The sequence below is a fragment of the Olea europaea genome, chromosome 1 (genome assembly GCF_002742605.1).
Source record: "Olea europaea var. sylvestris chromosome 1, O_europaea_v1, whole genome shotgun sequence".
NCBI lineage: Eukaryota > Viridiplantae > Streptophyta > Magnoliopsida > Lamiales > Oleaceae > Olea > Olea europaea.
The window spans coordinates 8,898,434-8,911,003 of NC_036237.1; positions in this window are offsets into that span (position 1 = coordinate 8,898,434).

Genomic DNA, 12,570 nt, shown 5'->3' on the forward strand with positions numbered 1-12,570 from the left:
GAAAGGTAGTGACCCTTTAGGATTTAACTCACCCTTTTCATCGTGACGTATGAGGGATTTTGGCCACTTGCTGATGATCAAGCACTTGCTTATTTTGATTGCCTGGATTGTCGGCGTTCAAAGAACTGAGCATGACTTTTGTATATAGTGTCCGTTTTAGACCCATATGTACTTTTCAAAAAGGTAGCGACCCTTTTGGATTGAACTTACCCTTTTCATCGTGACGTATGAAAGATTTCGGCCGTTTGTGGACGAACCAGCACTTGCTTATTTGGAACGCTAGGATTGTCGACATTCGAAGAATTGCGCGTGGTGTACGTTTTGGACACATTAGTACTTTTTGAAAAGGTAGCGACCCTTTTTGATTGAAATCACTGCTTCACCATGACATATGAGGGATTTCAGCCACTTGTGGAAGAACAAGCACTTGCTTATTTGGAATGCTTGGACTGTCGGGGTTCGAAGATCTGAGGGTGACTTTTGCCCTTCGGTGTCCGTTTTGGGCCCATAAATACTTTTTGAAAAGGTAGAGACCCTTTTGGATTGAACTCACTCTTTTCTTCATGACGTATGAGGGATTTCAGCTGTTTGTGGAAGAACAAGCACTTGCTTATTTAGAACGCTTGGATTGTCGGCTTTCAAAGAACTGAGTGTGACTTTTGCATACAGAGTTCGTTTTGGGCCCATAACTACTTTGTGGAAAGGTAGCGACCCTTTTGGATTGATCTCACCCTTTTCGTCACAATATATGAGGGATTTCTTCCATTTTTGGAAGAACAAGCCCTTGCTTATTCGGAACGCTTGGATTTTCGACATTCGAAGAACTGAGCGTGACTTTTGTATACGGTGCCCGTTTTGGTCCCATAAGTACTTTTCGGTAAGGTAGCGACCCTTTTGGATTGAACTTACCCTTTTCATTACGACATAAGAGGGATTTCGATCATTTGTGGAAGAACATGCACTCGCTTATTTTGAACGCTTGGAATGTCGATGTTCGAAAAACTGTGTGCGACTTTTAGATACGATGTCCGTTTTGGACCCATCAGTACTTTTCAAAAAGGTAGCGACCCTTTTGGACTAAATGTATGACTTCGCCACGATGTATGAGGGATTTCGGGCATTTGTGGAAGAACAAAAACTTGCTTATTCGGAACGCTTGGATTGTCGGATTCAAAGAACTGAGCGTGACTTTTGCATACAGTGTTCGTTTTGGGTCCATAAGTACTTTTTGGAAAGGTAATTACCCTTTTGGATTGAACTCACCCTTTTCATCGTGACATATGAGGGATTTAGACCGTTTGTGGTTGATCAACCACCTGCTTATTCGGAACGCTTGGATTGTCAATGTTCGTAGAACTGAGCGTGACTTTTACATACCGTGTCCGTTTTGGGCCCATAAGTACTTTTCAAAAAGATAGCGATACTTTTGGGAACACTCCGCTTCGCTGTGACGTATTAGGGATTTTGGACATTTGTGGAAGAACAAGCACTTGCTTATTTGGAACACTTGGACTGTCGGTGTTCGAAGAACTCCGGGTGACTTTTGCATACGATGTCCGTTTTGGGCCCATAAGTACTTTTCGAAAAGGTAGCAACCCTTTAGATTGAGCTCACCCTTTTCGTCGCGACGTATGAGGGATTTCAGCCATTTTTGAAAGAATAAACACATGCTTATTTGGAACGCTCGGATTGTCGATGTTCGAAGAACTGAGCGTTACTTTTGCATACGGTGTCCGTTTTAGGCCCATAAGCACTTTTCAAAAAGGTAGCAATTCTTTTAGATTGAACTCACTGCTTCGCCAAGACATATGAGGGATTTTGGTCATTTGTGGAAGAAAAAGCACTTGCAAATTTGGAACGCTTGGACTGTCGATGTTCGAAGAACTGAGGGTGACTTTTGGATACGGTATCCATTTTTGGTCCATAAGTGCTTTTCGAAAAGGTAGAGACCCTTTTGGATTGAACTCACACATTTTGTCATGGCGTATGAGGGATTTCGGTTGTTTGTGGAAGAACAAGCACTTACTTATTTGGAACACGTGGATTGTCGGCAATCGAAGAACTGAGCGTGACTTTTGCATACCGTGTCCATTTTGGGCCCATAAGTACTTTTCAGAAAGGTGGCAACCCTTTTGGATTGACCTCACCCATTTTGTCGCCACATGTGAGGGATTTTGGTTGTTTGTGGAAGAACAAGCACTTGCTTATTTGGAATGCTTGGATTGTCGGCGTTCGGAGAATTGAGCATGACTTTTGAAAATGGTGTCCGTTTTGGGCCCATAAGTACTTTTCAGAAAGGTAGCGACACTTTGGGATTGAACTTACCGCTTCACCATGACGTATGAGGGATTTCAGCCATTTTTGGAAGAACATGCACTTGCTTATTTGGAATGCTTGGATTGTCGACGTTCGAAGAATTGAGCGTGACTTTTGCATATGGTGTCCATTTTGGGCCCAGAAGAACTTTTCGAAAAGGTAGCAACCCTTTTAGATTGAACTCACTGCTTCACTGTGATGTATGAGGGATTTCAACCATTTGTGGAAGAATAAGTACTTGCATATTTGGAACGCTTGGATTGTCGGCGTTCGAAGAACTGAGAGTGACTTTTGCATACGGTGTCTGTTTTGGGCCCATAATTACTTTTCGGAAAGGCAGCGACCCTTTTGGATTGAACTCACACTTTTCATCATGACGTATGAGTGATTTTAGCTATTTGCTAAAGAACAAGCACTTGCTTATTTGGAACGCTTGGATTGTCAACGTTCGAAGAACTGAGCGGGACTTTCGTATACAGTGTCCGTTTTGGTCCCATAAGTACTTTTCGAAAAGCTAGCTACCCTTTTGGATTGAACTCATGCTTTTCGTCATGATGTATGAGTAATCTCGAAAGTATGTGGAAGAACAAGCACTTGCTTATTTGGAACGCTTGGATTGTCGGCGTTCGAAGAACTGAGTGTGACTTTTGCATACGGTGTCCGTTTTGGGCCCATAAGTACTTTTCGGAAAGGCAGCGACCTTGCTTATTTGGAACGCTTGGATTGTCGGCGTTCGAAGAACTGAGTGTGACTTTTGCATACGGTGTCCGTTTTGGGCCCATAAGTACTTTTTGGAAAGGTGGTGACCCTTTTGGATAGAACTCATCCTTTTCATCACGATGTATGAGGGATTTTAGCTGTTTGTGGAAGAACAAGCACTTTCTTATTTGGAACGCTTGGATTGTCGGCTTTCGTTGAACTGAGCGTGACTTTTGTATATGGTGTCCGTTTTGGGCATAGAAGAACTTTTCGAAAAGGTAGCGACCATTTTGTATTGAACTCACTGCTTCACCGTAATGTATGAGGGATTTCTGCCATTTGTGGAAGAATAAGTACTTGCAAATTTGGGACGCTTGGATTGTCAGCTTTTCGAAGAACTGGGAGTGACTTTTACATAGGTGTCCATTTTGGGCCCATAAATACTTTTCGAAAAGGCAGCGACCCTTTTGGATTGAACTCACACTTTTTATCATGATGTATGAGTGATTTTAGCTATTTTGGGAAGAACAAGCACTTGCTTACTTGGAGCTCTTGGATTGTCGAAGTTCGAAGAACTGAGCGTGACTTTTGCATACAGTGTTTGTTTTCGGCCCATAAGTGCTTTTTGGAAAGGCAGCGACCATTTTGGATTGAACTCACCCTTTTTGTCACGATGTATGAGTAATTTCGACTATCTGTGGAAGAACAGGCACTTGCTTATTTGGAACGCTTGGATCGTCGACATTCGAAAAACTGAGCGTGACTTTTGCATATGGTGTCCATTTTGGGCCCAGAAGAACTTTTCGAAAAGGTAGCAACCCTTTTGGATTGAACTCACCACTTCACTGTGATGTATGAGGGATTTTGGCCATTTGGGGAAGAATAAGTACTTGCATATTTGGAACGCTTGGATTGTCGGTGTTCGAAGAACTGAGAGTGACTTTTGCATATGATGTCCGTTTTGGGCCCATAATTACTTTTTGGAAAGGCAGCGACCCTTTTGGACTGAACTCACACTTTTCAACATGACGTATGAGTAATTTCGACTATTTGCGAAAGAACAAGTACTTGCTTATTTGAAACGCTTGGATTGTCGATGTTCGAAGAACTGAGCGTGACTTTTGCATACAGTGTCCGTTTTGGGCCCATATGTACTTTTCGAAAAGCCAGCGACCCTTTTGGATTGAACTCACGCTTTTTGTCATGATGTATGAGTAATCTCGAAAGTCTGTGGAAGAACAAGTACTTGCTTATTTGGAACGCTTTGATTGTCGACGTCCGAAGAACTGAGCGTGAGTTTTGCATACGGTGTCCATTTTGGGCCCATAAGTACTTTTCAGAAATGTAGCGACCCTTTTGGATTGAACTCACCTTGTTCGTCGTGATGTATGAGAGATTTCGATCATTTGTTGAAGTATAAGCACTTGCTTATTTGGAACGCTTGGATTGTCGGCGTTCGAAGAACTGAGTGTGACTTTTGCATACGGTGTCCGTTTTGGGCCCATAAGTACTTTTTGGAAAGGTGGTGCCCTTTTGGATAGAAATCATCCTTTTCATCACGACGTATGAGGGATTTTAGCTGTTTGTGGAAGAACAAGCACTTGCTTATTTGGAACGCTTGGATTGTCGGCTTTCGAAGAACTGAGCGTGACTTTTGCATATGATGTCCGTTTTGGGCCCAGAAGAACTTCTCAAAAAGGTAACGACCCTTTTGGATTGAACTCACTACTTCACTATGATGTATGAGGGATTTTAGCCATTTGTGGAAAAATAAGTACTTGCTTATTTGGAACGCTTGGATTGTCGGTGTTCGAAGAACTGAATGTGACTTTTGCATACGGTGTCCGTTTTAGGCCCATAAATACTTTTCGGAAAGGCAGCGACCCTCATGGGTTGAACTCACACTTTTCATCATGACGTATAAGTGATTTTAGCTATTTATGGAAGAACGGTACCTGCTTATTTGGAACGCTTGGATTGTCGACGTTTGAAGAACTGAGCGTGACTTTTGCATACAGTGTCTGTTTTGGGCCCATAAGTACTTTTTCGAAAGGCAGCGACCCTTTTGGATTGAACACACCCTTTTTATCACAATGTATGAGTAATTTTAGCTATCTATGGAAGAACAAGCATTTGTTTATTTGGAACGCTTGGATTGTCGGCGTTCGAAGAACTGAGCGTGACTTTTGCATAGGTGTCCATTTTGGGCCCATAAGTACTTTCCGGAAAGGTAGCGACCCTTTTGGATTGAACTCACCCTTTTCATCACAATGTATGAGGGATTTTGGCCATTTGTGGAAGAATAAGCACTTGCTTATTTGGAATGCTTGGTTTGTCGACGTTCGAACAACTGAGTGTGACTTTTGCATACGGTGTCCGTTCTGGGTCCATAAGTACTTTTTGGAAAGGTAGCAACCCTTTTCAATTGAACTCATCCTTTTCATCACGACGTATGAGGGATTTTAGCTATTTATGGAAGAAGAAGCACTTGCTTATTTGGAACGCTTGGATTGTTGGCTCCGAAGAACTGAGCGTGACTTTTGCATACGATGTCGATTTTGGGCCCACAAGTACTTTTCAGAAAGGTAGCGATCCTTTTGGACTGAACTCACCCTTTTCATCACCACGTGTGAGGGATTTCAACCGTTTGTGGAAAAACAAGCACTTGCTTATTTGGAACGCTTGGATTGTCAGCGTTTGAAGAACTAAGCGTGACTTTTGCATACGGTGTCTGTTTTGGGCCCATAAGCACTTTTCAAAAAGTTAGCAACACTTTGAGATTGAACTCACCGCTTCACCATGAAGTATGAGGGATTTCTACCACTTTTGGAAGAACAAGCACTTGCTTATTTGGAATGCTTGGATTGTCGGCGTTCGAAGAACTAAGCGTGACTTTTGCATACGGTGTCCGTTTTGGGCCCAAAAGAACTTTTCAAAAATGTAGCGACCCTTTTGGATTGAACCCACCATTTTTGTCGCGAAGTTTGAGGAATTTCTAGTTTTTGGGGAAGAACAAGTACTTGCTTATTTGGAACGCTTGGATTGTCGAATTTTGAAGAACTGAGCGTGACTTTTGCGTACGGTGTTAGTTTTGGGCCCATAAGTACTTTTCGGAAAGGTATTGAACCTTTTATATTGAACTCACCCTTTTTGTCATGACGTATGAGGGATTTTAGCCATTTGTCGAAGAACAAAAACTTGCTTATTTGGAACGCTTGGATTGTCAGCGTTCAAAGAACTGAGCGTGACTTTTACACACGGTGTCTGTTTTGGGCCCATAAGTACTTTTTGAAAACATAGCAATCCTTTGGGATTGAACTCACCGCTTCGCAGTAACATATGAGGGATTTTGGCAATTTGTGGAAGAATAAGCAGTTGCTTATTTAGAACGCTTGGATTGTCGACGTTCGAAGAATCGAGCGTGACTTTTGCAACTGGTGTCCGTTTAGGGCCCATAAGTACTATTCAAAAAGGTATCGACCCTTTTAGATTAAACTCATCGCTTCATCATGATGTCTGAGGGATACTGATTATTGGTGAAGAAAAAGCACTTACTTATTTGGAACGTTTGGATTGTAGGGGTTCGAAGAACTGAACGTGACTTTTGCATACGGTGTCCGTTTTGGGCCCATAATTTCTTTTGAAAAAGGTAGCGACCCTTTTTGGATTGAACTCACCATTTCACCATGATGTATGAGGAATTTTGGACGTTGGTGGAAGAACAAGCACTTGCTTATTCAGAAAGCTTGGATTGTCGGCGTTCGAAGAACTGAGAGTGACTTTTCCACACGATGTCCGTTTTGGGCCCATTAATACTTTTCGAAAAAGCTAGATCCTTTTGCATTGAACTCACACTTTTCTTCAAGACGTATGAGTGATTTCGACTCTTTGTGGATGAACAAGCACTTGCTTATTTGGAACTCTTGGATTTTCGACGTTCGAAGAACTGAGCATGACTTTCGCATACGGCGTCCGTTTTGGGCCCATAAGTACTTTTTGAAAAGGTAGCAATCCTTTTGGATTGAACTTATCGCTTGGTCGTGACGTATGAGGGATTTTGGCCATTTGTGGAAAAATAAGCAAATGCTTATTTTGAACGCTTGGATTGTCGAAGTTCGAAGAACCGAGCGTGACTTTTGCATATGGTGTCTGTTTTGGGCCCATAAGTACTTTTCGAAAAGGTATCGGCCCTTTTAGATTGAACTCGTCATCGTGATGTCTGAGGGATATCGTTCATTGGTGGAAGAATAAGCACTTACTTATTTGGAACACTTGGATTGTCGACGTTCGAAGAACCGAGCGTGATTTTTGCATATGGTGTCCGTTTTGGGCCCATAATTACGTTTCGAAAAGGTAGTGACCCTTTTGGATTGAAGCCACCACTACACCGTGATGTATGAGGGATTCAGCCATTTGTGGAAGAACAAGTACTTGCTTATTTGGAACGCTTGGATTGTTGGCGTTCAAAGAACTGAGAGTGACTTTCGCATACGGTGTCCGTTTGTTGCCCATAAATACTTTTCAAAAAGGCAGCAACCTTTTGGATTGAACTCACACTTTTCATCATGAAGTATGAGTGATTTTGGCTATTTGTGGAAGAACAAGCACTTGCTTATTTGGAACGCTTGGATTGTCGACGATCGAAGAACTGAGTGCGACTTTTGTATACGGCCTCCATTTTGGGCCCATAAGTACTTTCCAGAAAGGCAGCGACTCTTTTGGATTGAACTCACCCTTTCCAACACGATACATGAGTGATTTCGGCTGTCTATGGAAGAACAAGCACTTGCTTATTTGGAACGCTTGGATTGTCGACGTTCGAAGAACTGAGTGTGACTTTTGCATATGGTGTTCGTTTTGGGCCCATATGTACATTTCGAAAAGGTAGTGACCCTTTTGGATTGAACTCACCCTTTTCGTCGAGATGTATGAGGGATTTCGACCATTTTTGAAAGAACAAGCGCTTGTTTATTTGGAATGCTTGGTTTGTCGATGTTCGAAGAACTGAGCTTGACTTTTGCATACGGTGTCTGTTTTTGGCCAATAAGTACTTTTTGAAAAGGCAGCGACCCTTTTGGATTGAACTCACAGCTTCATCGTGATATATGAGGGATTTCAGGCATTTGTGGAAGAACAAGCACTTGCTTATTTGGAACGCTTGGATTGTCGAATTTCGAAGAACTGAGCGTGACTTTTGCATATGGTGTTCGTTTTTGGCCCATAAGTACTTTTCAGAAAGGTAGTGACCCTTTTGGATTAAACTCACCCTTTTCATCGTGACATATGAGGGATTTTGCCAATTTTTGGTTGATCAAACACTTGCTTATTTGGAACACTTAGATTGTCGGTGTTCGAAGAACTGAGTGTGACTTTTGCATACCGTGTCCGTTTTGGGCCAATAAGTACTTTTCGTAAAGATAGCATTCCTTTGGGATTGAACTCACCACTTTGTCGTAACGTATGAGGGATTTCAGCCGTTAGTGGATAAATAAGCACTTCCCTATTTGGAACGCTTGGACTGTCGATGCTCGAAGAACTGAGGGTAACTTTTACATACGGTGTCCGTTTTGGTCCAATAAGTACTTTTCGGAAAGGTAGCAACCCTCTTGGATTGAACTCACCCTTTTCACGACATATGAGGGATTTCATCCATTTTTGGAAGAATAAGCACTTGCTTATTTGGAACGCTCGGATTGTCGACGTTCGAAGAACCGAGCGTGACTTTTGCATATGGTGTTCGTTTTGGGCCCATAAGTACTTTTCGAAAAAGTATCGACCCTTTTGGATTGAACTCATCACTTCATCGTGATGTCTGAGGGATATCAGTCATTGGTGGAAGAACAAGCACCTGCTTATTTGGAACATTTGGATATTCAGGGTTCAAAAAACTAAGCGTGACTTTTGCATACGGTGTCCGTTTTGGGCCCATAATTACTTTTTGAAAAGGTAGTAACCCTTTTGGATTGAACTCACTGCTTCACCCTGATGTATGAGAAATTTCGGCTGTTTGTGGAAGAACAAGCACTTGCTTATTCGGAAAACTTGGATTGTCGACGTTCGAAGAACTGAGTGTGACTTTTGCATACGGTGTCCGTTTTGGGCCCATAAATACTTTTCGAAAAGGCTGGATCCTTTTGGATTGAACTCACACTTTTCGTTAAGACGTATGAGTGATTTCGGCTATTTGTGGAAGAACAAGCACTTGCTTATTTGGAGCGCTTGGATTGTCGACGTTCGAAGAACTGAGTGTGACTTTTGCATACGGTGTCCGTTTTGGGCCTATAAGTACTTTTCAGAAAGGCAGCAACCCTTTTAGATTGAACTCACCCTCTTCATCACGATGTATGAGTGATTTCCACTGTCTGTGGAAGAACAAGCTGATGCGAACCCCGTAGCAATGGAAACTAAGAAACCCACAACGAGATTGATGCGGAACCCAAGAACACCAATACTAACCCGGTTTTGGACCTTGAACCCCAAGAATTGAACCAAGAAACCCTAGATTAGCGAAGAACCTAAAACCCCTTGAATTACAATTAAAAGAACCCACAATGTGATTGATTAGAATGCCACAAGAAGTTGAATCTCGATAAGTTCCAAGATTGTTCAAGAATAATAAATTGAAAGAAGAAATTTCTCTCTCTATAATATTAATTCAAAAGTCAAAAGTTCAAAAGTTTATTACAATGAAAAGTAATCTCCTATTTATACTAATGAATAAAAACGTCCAAAACCATCAAATTATAGTAATAATTTGATTTCATAAGAATTCTATCGAAACTAGGAAATTCGGCCAAAAATAGAAAATCGCCAATTTTTTTGGCTTGTGCGGCCGCATGGTGTAAATCCATGTGGTCGCACGGTTCAACTGGAATTGCACTTTTGATTTTCAGGAACCATGGGTGCGGCCGCATGGAGTTTTGCCTGTGCGGCCGCATGGTGTTGTTTTCTGCCTCTTTTTTCGTCGCTTGATAACAAATTGATCCAAGTCGATTCGGCCTTCAACCCAAACAAGAACGTTACTCCATTTTGAGTCCCGAACATGGTTCCATTAATGGTTTCTTGAACGAGCAATCCTATCGCTTGTTTTACTTGCTTTGCCCTTAATCGCGTTATTGGTCCGCCAACGACTATCAACGGGTCTCGTCTAGCACTTGCCTTCGTCGAGCTTGACTCTTGGATCATATCACAAGCACTTGCTTATTTGGAACGCTTGGATTGTTGACGTTCGAAGGACTGAGCGTGACTTTTGCATACGGTGTCCGTTTTGGGCCGACAAGTACTTTTCGGAAAGGTAGCGACCCTGTTGGATTGAACTCACCCTTTTCATCGTGATGTAATAGGGATTTCAACCGTTTCAAGAAGAACAAGCACTTGCTTATTTGGAACGCTTGGATTGTCGGCGTTCGAAGAACTGAGAGTGACTTTTGAACACGGTGTCCGTTTTGGGTCCGTAAATACTTTTTGGAAAGGCAGCGACCCTTTTGGATTGAACTCACCCGTTTCGTCACGACATATGAGTGATTTTGACTATTTGTGGAAGAACAAGCACTTGCTTATTTGGAACACTTGGATTGTCGACGTTCGAAGAACTGAGCGTGACTTTTGCATACACTGTCCATTTAGGGCCCATAAGTACTTTTCAGAAAGATAGCGACCCTTTTGGATTGAACTCAACCTTTTCGTCGCAACGTATGAGGGATTTGGACCTTTTGTGGAAGAACAGGCACTTGCTTATTTGGAACACTTGGATTGTCAACGTTTGAAGAACTGAGCGTGATTTTTGTTACGGTGTTCGTTTTAGGCCCATAATTACATTTCAAAAAGGTAGCGAGCCTTTTGGATTGAACTCACCACTACACCGTGATGTATGAGGGATTCAGCCGTTTGTGGAGCAACAAGTACTTGCTTATTTGGAAAGCTTGGATTGTTGGCGTTCGAAGAATTGAGGGTGACTTTTGCATACGATTTTCATTTTGGGCCCATAAATACTTTTCAAAAAGGCAGCGATCCTTTTGGATAGAACTCACACTTTTTGTCATGACGTATGAGTGATTTCAGCTATTTGTGGAAGAACAAGCACTTGCTTGTTTGGAACGCTTGGATTGTCGACGATCGAAGAACTGAGCGTGACTTTTGCATAGGGCGTCCGTTTTGGGCCCATAAGTACTTTTCAGAAAGGCGGCGACCCTTTTGGATTGAACTCACCCTTTTCAACACGAAGCATGAGTGATTTTGACCGTCTATAAAAGAACAAGCACTTGCTTATTTGGAATGCTTGGATTGTAGGCCTTCGAAGAACTGAGCGTGACTTTTGCATATAGTGTCCGTTTTGGCCCATATGTACATTTCGAAAAGGTAGCGACCCTTTTGGATTGAACTCACCCTTTTTATCGAGATGTATGAGGGATTTCGACCGTTTTTGGAAGAATAAGCACTTGCTTATTTGGAACGCTTGGATTGTCGACGTTCGAAGAACTGAGCGTGACTTTTGCATACGGTGTCCATTTTTGGCCAATAAGTACTTTTCGAAAAGGCAGCAACCCTTTTGGATTGAATTCACTGCTTCATCGCGATGTATGGGGGATTTCGGGCATTTGTGGAAGAATAAGTACCTACTTATTTGGAACGCTTGGATTGTCGAATTTCGAAGAACTGAGCGTGACTTTTGCATACGGTGTTTGTTTTTGGACCATAAGTACTTTTCGGAAAGGTAGTGACCCTATTGGATTGAACTCACCCTTTTCATCATGACATATGAGGGATTTTGGCCATTTGTGGTTGATCAAACACTTTCTTATTTGGAACACTCAGATTGTTGGCGTTCGAAGAACTAAGTGTGACTTTTGTATACCGTGTCCGTTTTGGGCCCATAAGTACTTTTCAAAAAGATAGTGAACCTTTGGGATTGAACTCACCACTTCATCGTAACGTATGAGGGATTTCAGCCATTTGTGGAAGAACAAGAACTTCCTTATTTGGAACGCTTGGACTGTCGACGCTTGAAGAACTGAGGGTAACTTTTACATACAGTGTCCGTTTTGGGGTAATAAGTACTTTTTGGAAAGGTAGCGACTCTTTTGGATTGAACTCACCCTTTTCATCACGACGTATGAGAGATTTCAACCGTTTTTGGAAAAATAAGCACTTGTTTATTTGGAACACTTAGATTGTCGATGTTCAAAGAACTGTACGTGACTTTTGAGTACGGTGTCCGTTTTGGGCCCATAAGTACTTTTCGAAAAGTTAGTGACCCTTTTGGATTGAACTCACACTTTTTGTCACGACGTATGAGGGAGATTTCGGCCATTTGTGGAAGAACAAGCACTTGCTTATTTGGTACGCTTGGATTTTTGACATTCGGCATTCGAAGAACTGAGCCTGACTTTTGCATACTGTGCCCGTTTTGGTCCAATAGGTAGTTTTTCATAAGGTAGCGACCCTTTTAGATTGAACTCACCTTTTTCATCATGACGTATGAGGGATTTCGACTGTTTGTGGAAGAACAAGCACTTGCTTATTTGGAACGCTTGGATTGTCTGCGTTCGAAGAACT